This window comes from Halichoerus grypus, chromosome 10, assembly GCF_964656455.1.
Source record: "Halichoerus grypus chromosome 10, mHalGry1.hap1.1, whole genome shotgun sequence".
Lineage (NCBI taxonomy): Eukaryota > Metazoa > Chordata > Mammalia > Carnivora > Phocidae > Halichoerus > Halichoerus grypus.
In genome coordinates, this window is record NC_135721.1 from 96716560 (window position 1) to 96726852 (window position 10293).

Here is a 10293-nt window from a genome sequence, read left to right on the forward strand (position 1 = left end):
AAATGACCCGTGGATGCTGGCAGCATGGGTAGGGCCACCTGCAAGGAGTCCCATAGCTGCAGTGTCACAAGAGGGTGGGGAATGTCTGCTTGGCCAGGCCTGGACCCCAGTGTCAAGAGCAGACCATGGCCAGCTTCTGTGCTGAGCCCCAGGGCACAAATGCCCCAGGGCACAAATGCACTTGTGCAAATGCACTTGCACAAATGTACTACCGGGGCTGGCTTATTCCTCCCCAGTGCCCAAATTCAAATCCAAGTCAGGGAAGGCTTTGGGTTTGGAAAAGAGACAAGGGAGGGAGACAGATGATGAGGGGGGAGGTCTCACTCTTGGAGGGACTGAATAATGCCAACCTTGACCACAGGGCAACACTTAGCCAGGAAGGAGCATGTGTGTGTGTGTGTGTGTGTGTGTGAGTGACATGTAAAAAATCCACAGAATTACCACTATGCATCTTCCTGAAGTTAGGAAAATAAAATTTTATATTTTCAAGTATGCGAGGAAACAGGAAGCCCATATACAATTGGGTATAGAATGTAAAATTGTGAATTTTAAAAATGACAATAGGAGACTTTAGCAAGACATTTGAGAAGCACTTATTTAGTTCAGTGGTGTGCTGGTAAGTGTTTAACAACCAGCTCTAAAACAACAACAGCAAACAGTCCCGTTTGCAGCATTTGTCAGCTTCTATGGTGTGGATACTCCCTCAATGGCCAATTTCAGCCTACCAGTGTGACACCACTGAATGTGGAGCCAGGAAGAGACGCACACAGTCTACTCCCACCAGCTGGTGTGAGCCGGCTCCATCCTACTGCCGATTCCAGTCCAACCTTCTCATTTCATAACAAGCAAAACAGAGGCCCAGAGAGAGGAAATGACCTTGAGGGGGAATTAGTGACAAAGCTGGACTCTTAACCAATGCCCTTCCCTTTACTTCATACTATCATTTACTATTTGTTTTAGTTGCTTGTCTCTAGAATAATGGAGGCTTCCACTAATCTGAGTCTCCCTTTTCTATTTTAGAATTGTTTGTGAGTGTATATGTCTTTTTAAGCTATTTTATTTGGCCATTCCCAGGAATATACCTTCTCATTTGCCCAAAGATGGCATCTTTTTTATCCTTCAGGTTTCAAATGTCACCTGCTTAGAGAGGGCTTCCTTGATCTCCATACCACATCCAGTCCCCTCTATCACATGGCCCTGCTCATTTTCTTCATGTCAGTTGGTATCTAAAATCATCTTCTTATTATTGCTATCTCCTCCCTAAAGATCAGTCTCCATATGATCAGGAACTGCATCTTTTTCACTGTTATGTCAGCTCCTAGAATGGGCCTGGAATTTATTATTTGCCAGATATTTATTGAGCACCTACTATGGGTCAGGCACCACTTTGGCACCTGTCTTTCAGAGAAGGGCTGGGTCCTGCTGCTCTAGAAAGTGGTGTGTTCAGAGTTTCTTTCTGTGGCTGTGTCTGGAGGCTTGGACCCACAATGCCTTATTTAGGAACAAAGCAGAACAGAGAGGCAGCAGATCTGGGATGCAGGGAGTGAGTGCTGGCTGTGGTGATGCCTTGGGCTGGTTACCCAGTGTTCCAATTATCTACTGCTGCATAGCAAATCACCTCCCAAACAAAGTAGCTAAAAACACAGCATTTTACTATTTTATTTATTTATTTTTTTTTACATTATCTCTTGCTGTTCTGGAAAATGTAATCTGCCACAATTAGCCTATTGAGTTTCACCTTCTCCAGAGAATTATTGTGAGGATAATATATATATACAACTTTGAATTTTAAGAAGTGAACTGAAACTACTAGGGGATTACCTAACATGCAGAAGGCCCTTAGTGGGAGGTCATCCCCTTTCTTATCCTTCAGACTCAGAGGCAATTACCTTTAGCTTCATTTGTTTACTTGTTCATGAGGACATTAGAATGAAAGATTTCTCAGGCAGGGATCTCCAAGTTTTGTTTTTCTTTTAAAGTGGGGTTTATTCAGGTATTGTTTACATATAGTAAAATTCACCCTTTTTAGCACACAGGTCTATGACTTCTGACAGATGCATATAGCATGCAGTCATCACCACTATCAAGACGCGGACCATTCCCATGAACCCAAAACCCTTGTGACCCTCTACAGTCAGCCTTGCCTTCCCCAGCTCCTAGCAATCACTGATCTGTTTTCTGTCCCCACCATTTCTAGAATGTCATATAAGTGGAATCATACTGTATGCAACCTTTTGAAAGAGGGCTCCTCTCAGCCAGCATAATGCACTTGAGAGACAACCATGTTGGTCATTGTATCAGTAGTTCATGCCTTTGTGATGTCCAAGCAGTACTGACTGACTGCACCACACTTTGTTTTTCTACTTCAAGCCTGTGTTTGAGATAAGAAATTCTTTAAATGAAGTCCAGTGTGGGAACTCAAAGTATAGAGGAGATGAGAACTGCAATCTTGTGGTGCCATCCTGGCGGTAGGGGTGGGGTGAGGCGGGCAGCCACGGCCCCGTGTCATAGCACCAGAAGTCCCTACAAGGCATCCAGGGGCTCCTGGGAACACAGTTTGAAGACCCCCGGTTGAGATGCTTATTAATGAAAATGTCTGTTCTCTGGCCTCTCTCAAGTTTAGAAGTCTCCATGGGTTTTCCTGGAAGTTGTTTTCCATTGTTCCAAGGAGGTGGACGTCAGCAAAAGAGGGAATAAGTGGGAGGTGGCATGGGCTTAGAAGTCAGCTCTGTCTTGAATTCAGCACAATCTTGGGCAGAATCTGGCCCCCTCTGGTGGGTCTCTATTTCCCCATCAGCAAAATGGGAATTGAATTAAAATGGAGGCATGAGGGGCACCCTGGTAGGGAATGGAGAGAGGGTGAGGATGCTGGCTCTTGACCCCAGGGCTGCGACCTTGCTCCATTCTCTTTCCTCTGTTCCAGCCAAGAGGAGGGCTCCCCTCTAGAGCCACCATCCTGTCAAACAATACTGGTCTAAATGGAGGACAGATGTGAGCAGCAAACAGCTTGGAGGGGTTGGGCCACGGAGTGGGAGGAGAGTCTGTCTGCCTTCTCTGCCAAGAAATGGAACTGCCTCTTGGCCCTACCCCTTCTGGCCAGGATGACTGGAGCCCTAGGAATCAAGATTATTTCATGTGGTCAACACGACACCCCTCTGATGATGCCTGTGGGGACGCCTGGCTTTCTGGCTTTCTGTTATTGGCCTTGGCCAGGGAAGTGTGGTTAATGCACTGTATGGGCATCTCATAAGAGTGATGGTGTTCTTACAGGAATAAATAATGGTAACACTGTACAATTTAACATCCAGGAGAATCATTCTCTCCAAGGCTCAGGGACTGTCAGAGTCACACCCTGTTCTCAGAGAAGGGATATTTAACTTGATCTCAGACTCTTCTTCTTGGGACGTGTTCCCAAAATACTCCCCATGCCATGCTTGACACACCTGGGGCTAGACTGCCTTAAACAAATAATCGTCACCTATTTTCACCCCATGGCTGACAGGGACACAGTTGTCATTATACCTGCGGATAAGTAAAATGTAAGTGGTACATTCTGGGCAAGTGAAACAGTCTCTCTCTCTCTGCTTCTGTCCTTGGCCCAGGCCCTCCTGCAGACTCAAGGACAGCAGCCTGTTTGACCCCATTCAGTGGGAGGGGGGGTGTCTTCTACTTATCCACCCTGGACTCCCAGAATCTGTGGGACCAGCTGCTCTGGACTGTGCTCGGTGGGTGGACATCTGACCTCCTTCTGTACCAGGCTTTCCACAGTGGCTGAGTTGTCCACCCATGTAGAGCAACCCCAGATGAGCCTTCTAAGGGCTCTTTTGGAGGGGCCTTGGGTCAAGGCTCATGAAGAGGTGAGAAGAAAAAAACCACTCACTTTTTTTTTTTTTCCAGAGAGACAGAGAGCATGTGTGAGGTGGGTGGCAGTGGGAGGGAGAGAATCTTAAGCAGGCTCCACACCCAGCACGGTGTCTGACATGGGGCTCAATCTCACGACTCTGAGATCATGACCTGAGCCGAAATCAAGAACCGGAGGTGTAACCGACTGAGCCACCCAGTAGCCCTGAGAAGAGAACATTCAAAATGAGCAGCAAAAGTGCCAAGAACCCACCTGGAAGGTGCCTCATCTCCTCTTGATTCCGTCTCAGGTCTTCATGGGATGGTTTTGTACCAGCTGTTCCCTATGCTGGGGCATGCTTCCTGCAGATATCAGCATGGTTTCTTCCCTCAGCTCCTTCATGTCGTTGCTGAAATCTTGCCTTCTTGTGAGGCCGACCCTGACCCTCTAATACCTCTAATACACGGGCCCCCCACTCCCACTTGCACCCCCACCCCCTTACCCTGTCCTACTTACTCCCTCATAACATTTAACTCTGACACAATAAATAATTTCCGTATTCATTATGTTTATTATTTAATGCCTGTCTCTCCCTGCTACAATGTAAGCACAAGGAGGCAGGGATCTTTGTTTTGTTCCTTAATCTGTCTCTAGTGAGTGTTTAGAACAGTGTCTGGCAAATCGTAGGTGTTCAATAAACAGTGTAGGATGAACAGATGTGTATCTCTGATCAGTCCTGGAGAGACCATGAGGTCTGCAGATAGGTGTCTGAAGTCCGTGTCTGTTACTTAGTAGCTCTGGCAACTTTACTCACACTGTTGGGTTCCTCCCAGCCTCAGTTGTCTCATCTGGAAAATGGAAACGATAATATGCCTACTTCACAAGATTCTGGTCAACACATGAAAATAAATAGAAGAGATGCATTCGTTTCCATCCCATTTTCCTATGGGTGCTGTAACAATGTATCAGAAACTGGGTGGCTTAAACAACAGAAATGTATTGTCCCACAGTTCTGGAAGCCAGAAGTCCAAGATCAAGGTGTGGGCAGGGCTGTGCTCCCTCTGACACCTGTAGGGAGGGGGAATCCTTGCCTCTTCTACCTGCTGGTGTTTGCCAGTGATCCTTGGTGTTCCTTGGCCTGTAGACACATCACCGCATCTCTTCTCTTCTTATAAGGACACCAGTCATATTGGATTAAGGGCCCACCCTACTCCAATATGACCTCATCTTATTTGATTACATCTGCAACCCTATTTCCAAATAAGAGAACATTTTGTGGTTAGGACTCCGACATATTTTGGGGGGACACAAACCTGTAACAAAATGAGATTCATTTTAATAACATATTTTATTTAACCCAATATATAAAAACATTATCATTTGAACATGTAATCAATATAAAACATGACTAATGAGACATTTTATATTTTTTCTTGAAATCAGTCTTTTTCTTGAGATCAATGCATGCTCGATCCTGACAGCACCTGCCAGTTAGACTAGCTGCGTTTCTAGAGCTCGATGGGCAGGCTTGGGTAGAGGCTACCATATTGGACAGTGCAGGTGTAGATGGGGTCAATACGGCCATTCAAATAAGGATAAGCCTAAGTGTGGTTAACAGCAGCCCAAGGAGTTAACTCAAAATACAGGTTTCATATCTTAGGCTCTAGGTGCCCTGGTCCTGCTCTCGACACAGGTTCTCTGCCCACTGCTACCCTACACCCAGACATTTCTTTTTGTGTCCTAGGCAGTGTAAATATCCTTTCAGTTAGATGTGACCTGTAGTTTGTGTTTTAGAAACAAATCTGGAAGCCCAACTGAAGGTTGGGCTGACTTAGGACTTAATGTGGAATACTGGACGGGGGTGCATGGACCCCACCCAGGCCTCCTCAGAACTAGTTGAAGTTGAGTCCAATCATCCCCTGGGTGTGGGGAGGGCACCCTGTGCTCACTGCAAGGTCAATGCATCCCAGACTCCCAGCTTCCCTTCCCAGGACCCACTGCTCCATGCATGGTGGCCATATCTTGTCCTTGTCAGCCAGATGTGCCAGTCCCATTCTCCTCTGAAGCCAGAAAGCCACCTTTAACTCGGGATCCCAGATGTGAAATCTCAAGACCATCAAGGGACCTTCCTTAGTTGCACCCTCAAAAGGGAGCTGTGGGCCCCACGTGGTCAAAGGCATGGATCCCCCAACAGGGGGCCTGGGAATGTGCATTCAGATTCCACTTTATCCCTTAGGCATCTCTGCCAAGTCAAACAGAGCTCCTGGCACCATCCAGGCTTGAGTGCATGCTTTATGCTTGTCATCGTGGAGCTCCTGGGCCTTCCAGGGCTGGAACAGGATGTGGCAAACAGGCTTCTGCTGCGTTTCATAAGTTTGAGCCACGAGCTTCCCTCCCCTTACCACTGCAGCCCTCTTCACAAGCCAGAACAGAGGGGGTGGGGCAGGCCCCCTCCAGGCATCTGGCACGGTTCCCGTAGAGGGCTTTTCATTTCCAACCTTAATTTCTGCTTTTGTCACTCGTTACTGTGTCCCCGTGGCCTCATATTTTCCTTTACCCCTGGAATCCTGGCTGCTTCTTTCGGTTTGGCAGTCACGGCCCTTCTGTTTGTGAATCCTCGCCGACTCTGTCCTTTCCGACACCCACCCGCTGTGTGCTCTGTGGACGTCCAGGCATGGGTCCAGGGCCTGGCTTCGGAGGCCCAAATTCAGCTCTATGCAGTGTTGGATGCCGTAGGTCTGAGAGAAGTCGTGCTATTGGAGCCTGAGACAAGGATTTAAAGGTAAGGCATTTATTTGGGAGGGGCCCCCCGAGACACTGGGGAGGCCTGGGATGGGGTGGACAGGGAAGGGAAGGAGTCATGCAGGTATGTCACAAAGCAGGCTACCACTGTAGGCAACCAGAGCTCAATGGTGTGGGGAAACCGGCGGGGGGGGGGCAGGGTAGTGCCCACTCTTCAGGATGACCCCCCTGGAGGGAAGGAAGGTTAGTATTTGTACACCAGTTCCCATCAGCCATTGCCTGAGGGCTGCTGGGGGTGGGCTTAAATCCCCTGACCGTTCTAGCCTGCCCTGCTCACGGGCAGGGCAACCTTCTGAGGCTTTAGTGAAAGCTTTTGTGTAAAGAGAGGCAGGCACTGGCAGAAGGAATTGGTGAAGCCCTATGAACACGGGCTGGGCAACCAAGTTTGCTACAACTCCCTTCCAGATAGGTCCAGCCCTCCATCCACAGGTCCAGCCCTCCATCCATCCATCCCTCACATATTGTTGGGCATCTACTTGTGTCAGACCAGTGCTAGTGGCTGGGAATAAATGGTGAGCTAGTGAATGGAGGAAGGAATGGGTCGCGGGGATCAGGGATGGTAAGAGGGGTGTTGGGGAGCAGGCGGATGGTGCTGGTCTTCTAGCTGCATGTTTGCCGGCTGGGCTGCTGGGCTGAGACGTGAGTGTGAAGACAGACTGGATGCCCATCTGGGGCAGCTGCAGCAGCAACTGCACCGACGGCCCAGCTCCATTTCGGGCCCATGTGTTGTCTTGACCAACACATAGGACTTGGCCCCTTTGGGGAACTCATGTGTCTTGGGGACTTAAGCCTCTTTGGGAGGTTCACCCAACTTGAAACTCTCAACCACCTTGGGAGTCTTTTCCACCCCCTTCAACACAGTTTTCTTGGAGTCGGGGTATTCCAAGATAGTTGACTTGGCTTTGTATTTTCAGAAAAAGATCTAAGAACCCAGACAGGGGGAGGAGAGAAAGAAGAGAGGGGCAGAGCAGAAACAAGGGTCACCAGAAAGGAAGTCACCAAGGGAATGGAGAAGTGACTGCCCTGGTCTCTTTCCCAGCTGCCCTCTCCCTCACCTCCTCCCTCCCTGTCTTATTTGGTTATAGGAGGTCAGGAGAGGAGGGGGGCTAGAGGTCACAGACCAGCACCCCCCATTCCAGCATGTCGTGAGGAAGGGGCAGTCTCTGAAACTCATCCAGTAAGTTATCTTTTGCCAAATCCATCAGAAGAACCTCAGGGGCCCAGCCATTTGCCCCAATGTGATGAGCCCCAAGTAGGGGGCAGAGCCAGCTTTTGGTATGGCAGTGGGGGTGGGGGACAAGCTGAAGGCCAGGGGTCACCACCCAAAAGGGTTTATGGTATCTTCAAGCACAACAAAGAAAGAAAGAAAGAATCCTCCCAATGGTCCCCCCAATGACTCATTCTAGGCCTTTTCTCCCCTCCCTGGGACAAGGAGTCACAGTGGATGAGAACCCAAAAGGAGGGAGACTTCTAGCCCACCATGAAAGTCTGCTTGGCCCTGGCTCCAGCCCTGAAGGCCCTTCCAGGACCCCAGAGCCAATCCCTATACCCTTAGCCCTTCATCACCCCAACCCCTCCACCCCCCTCATTCAGGGAAGGAAAACTAACATTTATCGCATGCCTGGTACTCGCTAGGCATTGCCCATGCATGACCCAGTTGGGGACCTGCCGTGGGTTATGTTGGGGAGAGGGAGGGGGATAAGAGGAGGGGGCTACGGTGGGACCTGGATGGGCTTGTAAGCCACATTAAGGAGTTAGAATTTTATCCTGAGGACAAAGGCAAGTCATTGAGGAGAGTCAACTACAGGAGTGGCCTACCCAGATTCATGTTTTGGAAAGACACCCCACCATCCCTACACCTCGTTTCCCTCTCCTCTCCCCTACAGAGCCCATTTCAGGTCCCTAAGTAGGTCAGGTGTGATCTCTGATGGCGGCCGTGTCAGCAGTGGGTGGAGCGGGTGCCAGAGGGACAGTGAAGGGACCCACCAGGGGCTGGAGGTGGTTGAGGCCGAGCTCATGCAGGAGGTGGAGAGAAAAGGACCCCCACCTCCTCAAGGCTTTTAGGGAGTCCCTAACAGGACAAGAAAAGCAGGCAGCTCTGGGTTACCTCTTCTCCCTTTCCAGCCTTTATTTTTATGTTTTTACTCTTTATTTTGTTGTTGGCTTTTTATGGGCACATAACCTATAGACAGTAAGTGCAGGGATTGGAGTGGGCCACTTGCTGGATGCTGCATGTGTATATAGCTGTATGGCCCAGATCAAAGTATGGGGCACCCCAGCTCTCAGGGCTTTCTTCACGCTCCTTTAAGTCAGTCACCCCCCTAAATCAGCTGCCACTCTGACCTCTGCCACCATTGGTGTGTGTTGCCTGCCCTTGACCTTCACGTAAATGGAATCATTTGCTCGGCATTATGTGTCTGAGGCTTAACCACACTGCTGTACGTTGCAGTGGTTTATTTTTTTTTCTTACTGAGTTGTGTTCTGTTGTGTGAACATACGCACGTTATTCATATAGCCTCCTGCTGGTGGGAGTTTGGTTCCAGTTTGGGGCTATTGTGAACAGTGCTGCTATGAATATTCCTGCACACGCCTTCAGGTGCTCATAGGCGATGGAAGCGCTCATTTCTGCGGGACATTTCCCCAGCTATAGAGTTTTCAGGTAGCATTTTTAGGAAGTCCTCTTGCACCTGCCCCCCATCCTTCAGCAAAGGGAAAGATTTTAAGGGCCGTGGGAGGAGGCATTTCTTTGCACTGAATGTACTCCCACAGATGGACGGTTACCCGACATCAGGGCTCTTTTCTGTCCAGTGAGCTTGGATGCTTCCCCCCAATGAACAAAGTGAGGCAGGTTTTCTTATTTCCATGCATCTCTAAGAGCTCCTACCTTACATCCCTTTTCTCCCAGTGGATTATTTTGCAGGATGAGTGACCTGAAGACCCCACACTGGGAAAGTCTGTGTAAAGGGATATTCAGGATGAAGTATTCTTGGAATATTTATTCTTGTTTTGGTCCCCAGAGCTTGTTTTCTCCAAATCTGGGCCTGAGGCAGAGGTCAGTCCCAGGGGGGCATCTGTCTCTCTTGGGACGGCCCCAGGGGAGCACCAATCACACAGCCCTCCATCCTCTCTGGCTGTTGGTTCCACCCAACTCTGAGTATAGGGATTGACTTGTCCATTTCCATTCCAGTAATATGTATATAAACCAGGAAAGGATAGAACCAGGCTTCTGGGGAGTTCCCAGGTGCTCCAGGGCACACAGACCTTCACACAAATGAGGGAGGGCTTTGTCCCCTCTCAAGTCAGGTAGGGTCTTTGCACCTGCTGCCCCCTCTGGCTTTCCCCCCAGATACTGTAGAGCCCATTCCCTCCCCTTCTCAGGGCTTGACCTCAGTGAGGACTTCTCTGAAACCCTAAAATTGCAACCACCCACTTCCTATCCACTTTGTTGCTATTCCCCCTCCTTAGCCACACTGCTTCTGTTACTTATTCAACTGTGGATCATCTATCCCCCTCCTCCTTGGTTAGAATGCAAGCCCTGTGAGGGCAGGGATTTTTATCTGCTTGCTCTGCTGTAACCCCAGAGCCTAGGACACTGTTTGGCACACCAGAGGTGCTCAGCGAATGGGTCCTGAATGAATGAAGGCGTGTCT